Raw genomic sequence first — 6,516 nt, forward strand, 5'->3', positions numbered from 1 at the left:
GTTTGCCCCACAGTGCTATCTGATTCTACAGCCCCCCTCCTTTTTTTCTGACTGATGTAGAATAGGTTTGAAAGGCAATTTCAAACAAGAAACACCAATAATGTTTTCTGGAACAACTGTTTCATTGTATTAAACACACAGCCTTCCAAGATAGCTGTTTTCCTTTGTTTTCTAGTATATTACATTTCTTTAAAAAAGTTATACATGCCCATCCAAAAATTTCAAACAATCTAGGTTTAAAGGTATAAAAATTAAAAACAAGAAGATTATCTGAAGAGCCACCCAAACCAGTTTCATCACTTAATCATCTACCCAGTTAGAGTTCTCTCTGGGAAAGCCACACATCATTCACTTTAAAAATAGTCTTTTCAAGTCCCTGTCCAGATGCCAAACCAAAAAAACCCCCAAAAGATTTTTTTTAAGTCTTTTTTTAAATCAATTTTATAGCTAATTTTATTTTATTAAAATTAATTGAAGCAGATAATGACACAGTCAAAGCCAAGTAATTATGAAGATTTTTGAGCACCCCACTGATCTGATTTCTAGTCTCAGGTGTCACGTCAAAAGGATCAAAAGGAAGGTTACTAGCAAAATGCTCCATCATACTGGAAAAGCTGACATACAGATTTTCCAATAAAGCCTTGCTTTATTGGAAATAAACACCATAAACCATCAAAAAACCCTGAAGTGACAACTCTTTGGTATCTATATTAAATATGTCTCCAAGACTGCCTCACATTCAACTTTTTCACATCAAATGGGGTGATCCAGGGGTCAGAAAACAATCATTATATTTGTAGGGCCTCTGTTTCACCATCAGTACAGTGAATGATAACAGCTTTCTCCTGCCCTCTCTATCTACCTATACAGACATGGTTATATACGTATGCACACACGATGGACAAAATGTTCCTCAGAAGAAAGGCTTTAACGCAAACCAACATCTGAGGATTTGGAACTGACTGCCCATCAGTCGGTCATCCACATCCTCCTGATTGTCACAGCCTTCCTTTTGGATGTTTCCCATTTAGTAATTTTACAATATTTTTTTTTCCCCACAGCTTGTTGGCATGTCTCTTACTAGAATAACAAGGACGAGAAAGAAGAAAAATGCCAATTCACACATTTTCCTTTTCTTCCACATCATGTTGGTAAAAATCCAGGCACAATCAGAGTTAGATATCAGCCAGAGATAGAGAAAGACTTAAGATTATATGAAGGTTTCTATTTCGTCATCTAATAGTCCTCTCCTTACCGAGGTTTAAAAAACTGCAGTTGTATGAAATAAGATATCAATATGCTATTAACAACTTGGTAACTTACAGTGAACACACATCCTTTCCTGCCCAGCAATGTCACTTCCAGGTATTTATTCTATAGATACTGCCCCACATATGTCAAATAGGTAGGCAAGGATATGCAGTGCAACTTTCCTGTAATAACAAAGGGCTGAATAAACATTTATTGGTGGAATAAAGTCTATCAATAAAGGACTCATTAAATGAATCATAATATATTCTTTAAATGGCATTCTACACAGCTGCTAAGAAGAATGAGGCCTTCTGTAGACACTGCTATGGAAAGTCTCCAGGACATATTAAGTGAGAAAGCAAAGCATAGAGCAGTGTGCATAGCACACGACTGTTTTTGTTGCTATAGGCACACTTATTCCCATTTTATATATGGTATTGTGTGGAATATCTCTGTAAGGACACAGAAGAAACTAGTACATGGGTGCCTCCAGGGGAAGGAACTGGGTGGCTAGTGGATAAGTAAGTAGAGTACCTCTAACTTTATTCCCTTTATAACTTCCAGATTTTGTACTAAGTACAAATACAATCTCTTTTTAAATTTTAATTTAAATTCAAAAATTAAAAAGAAGGAAGAAAGAGCACCCTGAACCAAAAACACTGGAGTCCTTCCTTGGGGTGTCTTCTCCATTAGGGACCCTAAGGCCTGTTAGTCCAGTCACTTGATCTTTCAAGACTGATAACCTGCCTTGAAGCCACCACCTTTTTTGCCCCGGTCTATCTTGGTCCTCTCTTAAAATGTGTCTAATAAATACCCAAAGGTTCTGGTTCCAATTAAGATGGAGTAAGTACATTCCACAGTGTTCCTCCCAGGGAATTCAGCTAAACTCCAGAGCTGCTCCATACATTATCTCAAGATTAAAAAGTAACTGATAGCTGGTGGACAGAGAAAAAACCATGGCTCAAAATATCATAAAACCTATGGAGTTTCCCTTTCTGCTTCTTCTAGTATCCCCTGGGCTCCAAAATCACTGCAGATGGTGATTGCAGCATGAAATTAAAAGATGCTTGCTCCTTGGAAGGAAAGCTATGACCAATCTAGATAGCATATTAAAAAGCAGAGACATTACTTTGCCAACAAAAGTCCATCTAGTCAAGGCTATGGTTTTTCCAGTGTTCATGTATGGATGTGAGAGTTGGACTATAAAGCAAGCTGAGCGCCGAAGAATTGATGTTTTTGAACTGTGGTGTTGGAGAAGACTCTTGAGAGTCCCTTGGACTGCAAGGAGATCCAACTAGTCCATCCTAAGGGAGATCAGTCCTGGGTGCTCATTGGAAGGACTGATGTTGAAGGTGAAACTCCAATACTTTGGCCACCTGATGTGAAGAGCCGACTCATTGGAAAAGACTCTGATGCTGAGAGGGATTGAAGACAGGAGGGGAAGGGGATGACAGAGGATGGCATCACTGACTCAATAGACATGGGTTTGGGTGGACTCCGGGAGGTGGTGATGGACAGGGAGGCTTGGCGTGCTGCGGTCCATGGGGTCGCAAAGAGTCGGACACAACTAAATTGAACTGAACTGAACTGAGTATCTCCTGGCCTGGACTCAAGGGCAGCCCAAACTCAGAACTGTGCACCAGGTACAGAAAGAAAAAGTTCCAAGTAGACCTCCATTTTTGGCCCCAGAAACAGTAAAGGGATTCCCTAAAGGTCAAAGGGAGTAGAGGCAACCCCCTGATTTTGTCTGTTTCCCTTCTGTCCTCTTGCCCTACCTTCAAGGCAACTAGGCAGCAGTTGCAATGACAACAGCAGTCAGAAAGGAAAACCTTTTCGCTGACCAGAGGAACTGTGATCCCAGGAGCCTTGAAGGAAACTCCGTTGCTTTGTTTTCTTTCCTGAGCCTCCTGTCACTTGGTTCTCGAGGGAAAGGTAATCACAGGATGTGCAAGGCAGAGCAGAGAAATTCAAGTCTCAGCTTTCTAGCAAGTGAAGCAAGAAGGAGAATCCTTTGGAACTGGAAAGTCTGGGTTAACAACAGAAAAAAGAGGGAGCTCAATGAAGCTGTATGTGAACTTCAGGAATCACCCCCAGGCTGCACATGAAAGTATCTGACCCTAAACAACACATTGAAGATTTTGACAATTGATCTATGAGGTATACCACTGCCCAAGTCGGAGACTAGCCACTGGCTGGTATGTACATGGAACAGATACAAATAACACAGCAAACAGCACTTTGAAAACTAAACTGATATTGAACTCCAGCCCAAAGAAGGCAAATAGGTATTTGCAGCCTGAACCTAACTAGACTGACTGCCTGATCGCATAAACAAACAAATCTATAGGATTTGAACAAGATCCAAAGTCTCATATAATTTTTTAAATGTCAGAATATGAATCCAAACTGATATACAGATTACTCTTTAACATGCTTCCCTTGTGGCTCAGATGGTAAAAATCTGCCTGCAATGCAGGAAATCCAGGTTCCATCCCTGGGTTAGAAAGATCCCTGGAGAAGGGAATGGCAACCACTCCACTATACTTGCCTGGACAAGTCCATGGCCAGGGGAGCCTGGCAGGCTACAGTCCATGGGGTCACAAAGAGTCAGACATGACCAAGCGACTTTTACTTCTTCACTTAAACAACATGTGTTTGAACTGTGTGGATCCAATTATATACAAATTGTTTTCAATAATACTACACAATCTCCAGTTGGCTGAAACCACAGATATGGAACTGCTGATATGGAGGGCAAATAACAAAGTTAAATGTGGATTTTTGACAGCATGGGGGCTGGTGTCCATAACCTTCACACTGTTCAAGGGTCAGCCTGTACAAAAAAACTTGAAAATTTCAACATCTCACAAGGGAAAAGATAATCAACAGATACCAACTTCAAGATGTTAGAATTATATAACCTCAGATGACAGCACCCTTATGGCAGAAAGCAAAGAGGGGGTGAACAGCCTCTTGATGAATGTGAAAGAAGAGAGTGGAAAAAGCTGGCTTAAAACTCAACATTCAAAAAACTAAGGTCATGGCACATGGTCCCATCACTTCATGACAAATAGATGAGGAAACAATGGAAACAGTTATTTTGGGGGGCTCCAAAATCATTGCAGATGGTGACTGCAGCCATGAAATTAAAAGATGCTTGCTCCTTGGAAGAAAAGCTATGACAAACCTAGACAGCATATTAAAAAGCAGAGACGTTATGTTGCCAACAAAGGTCCATCTAGTCAAAGCTATGGTTTTTCCAGCTGTCATGTATGGATGTGAGAGTTGAACTATAAAGAAAGCTGAGCACCAAAGAATTGATGTTTCTGAACTGTGATGTTGGAGAAGACTCTTGAGAGTTCCTTGCACAGCATGGAGATACAACCAGTCCATCCTAAAGGAAATTAGTCCTGAATATTCATTGGAAGGACTGACGCTGAAGCTGAAACTCTAATCCTTTGGCCACCTGATGTGAAGAACTGACTCATTTGAAAAGACCCTGATGCTGGGAAAGATTGAAAGCTGTAGGAGAACGGGACGACAGAGGATGAGATGGTTGGATGGCATCACCGACTCAATGGACATGAGTTTGAGTAGGCTCCGGGAGTTGGTGATGGACAGGTGGGCCTGGCGTGCTGCAGTCCATGCGGTCACAAAGCGTCAGACACTACTGAGTGACTCAACTGAACTGAACCAAAGGAGTTCAAACCAGTCAATCCTAACAGAAATCAGTCCTGAATATTCATTGGAAGAACTGATATTAAAGCTGAAGCTCCAATACTTTGGCCACCTGATGTGAAGAACTGACTCACTAGAAAAGGCCCTGATGATGGGAAAGATTGAAGGCAGGAGGAGAAGAGGACGACAGAGGATGAGATGGTTGGATGGCATCACTGACTCAAGAGACATGAGTTTGAGCAAGCTCTGGGAGCTGGTGATGGATAGGGAACCCTGGCGTGCTATAGTCCATGGATCTCAAAGAGTCGGACATGACTGAGCAACTGAACTGACCTAAAAGCACATATTATAATCATGCTCAAAGAAATAAAGACAAATGATCTTGAAGTAAAAGGAAAAGTAGACAGTCTTGACAAAGAATAGATGAAGAAGAAGGAGAAGAACCAAATGAAAAAATCTAAACTAGAAAATATAATGACAGAAATTTAAAAATTCACTAGTTGGGCTCTACAGTGTAACTGAAATGACAGGTCAGTGAACTTGAAAATGGATTAACAGAATTATCCAAGCTGAACAACTGAGAAAAAAGACTGGAAAACAAAAATGAACAGAGCCTTGAGGACCCACTGGACAATATCAAAAGGCCTAACATTTGTATCATCAAAGGCCGCTTAGTAAAGGACAAACAGTATGCTACAGAAATAATATTTGAGGGAATTCCCTGGTGGTCCAGTGGTTAGGACTTGGCACTTTCACTGCCATGAGCCCAGGTTCAATCCCTGGTCGGGGAACTAAAGATCCCAAAAGATGTGTGGTGTGGTCAAAAAGAAAAATATTTCAAGAAATAATAGCTCAATACTTCCCAACTTTAGTAAAAGACACAAACTTATAGATTCAAGAAATTCAGTGAATATCAATCAGGATAACCTCAAAGAAATTCTTGCCAAGTAAAATCTAAAGCAAAGGAAAAAAAAAAAAATCTTGAAAGCAGTCAGAGAAAAATAATGCATTACATATGGGGAAAAAATAACTCAAATGACTGTGAACGTCCTATCAGAAACCATAGAGAACAGATGACAGTGGGAAAAGAATTTTAAGTGCTGGAAAACAATGGCCAAACCCAGAATTCTGCATATCCAGTGAAATAGCTTTCAAAAATGATGAAATAAATTCTCAAAGAAAACCAAGAGAAGCCATCACTAGCAGACTTGCCAAAGACGCTAAAGAAAGTTCTTGGGATGGAAGGAAATGATACAACATGGGAACAAAATTTCAGCAAAGAAGGAAGAGCACTAGAAATGGTTAAATATCTGAGTAAATGATATAGCCTATTTTACTTCTAAGTTCTTTAAGAGATGAAAGATGATTGAAAGCAAAAATTATAACAATGTCTGATGGGGTTTTCAGTGACTATAGATGTTACACATATGACCACTACAAGATAAAAAGGAAGAGGGCAAACCAATCTTTATGGTACTGAAGTTTCCATATTCTACTTGAAGTGATAAATATTGGTTTTAAGCATAATACTTGAATATGTGTACTGTAATTCCTAGCCAACACTGAAATAAAAAAGCAGTAAAAATT

At 39.9% G+C, this 6,516-nt stretch overlaps 1 non-coding gene across 1 annotated transcript; it reads left to right on the top strand.

Moving 5' to 3' along the window:
* The first annotated feature begins 5,647 nt into the window (after positions 1-5,647).
* On the top strand, positions 5,648-5,720 carry TRNAE-UUC (transfer RNA glutamic acid (anticodon UUC)). The gene has a single exon. It is a non-coding gene; the product is annotated as a tRNA-Glu (tRNA).
* Positions 5,721-6,516: the final 796 nt, after the last annotated feature.

The sequence above is a fragment of the Capricornis sumatraensis genome, chromosome 4, assembly GCF_032405125.1.
Source record: "Capricornis sumatraensis isolate serow.1 chromosome 4, serow.2, whole genome shotgun sequence".
NCBI lineage: Eukaryota > Metazoa > Chordata > Mammalia > Artiodactyla > Bovidae > Capricornis > Capricornis sumatraensis.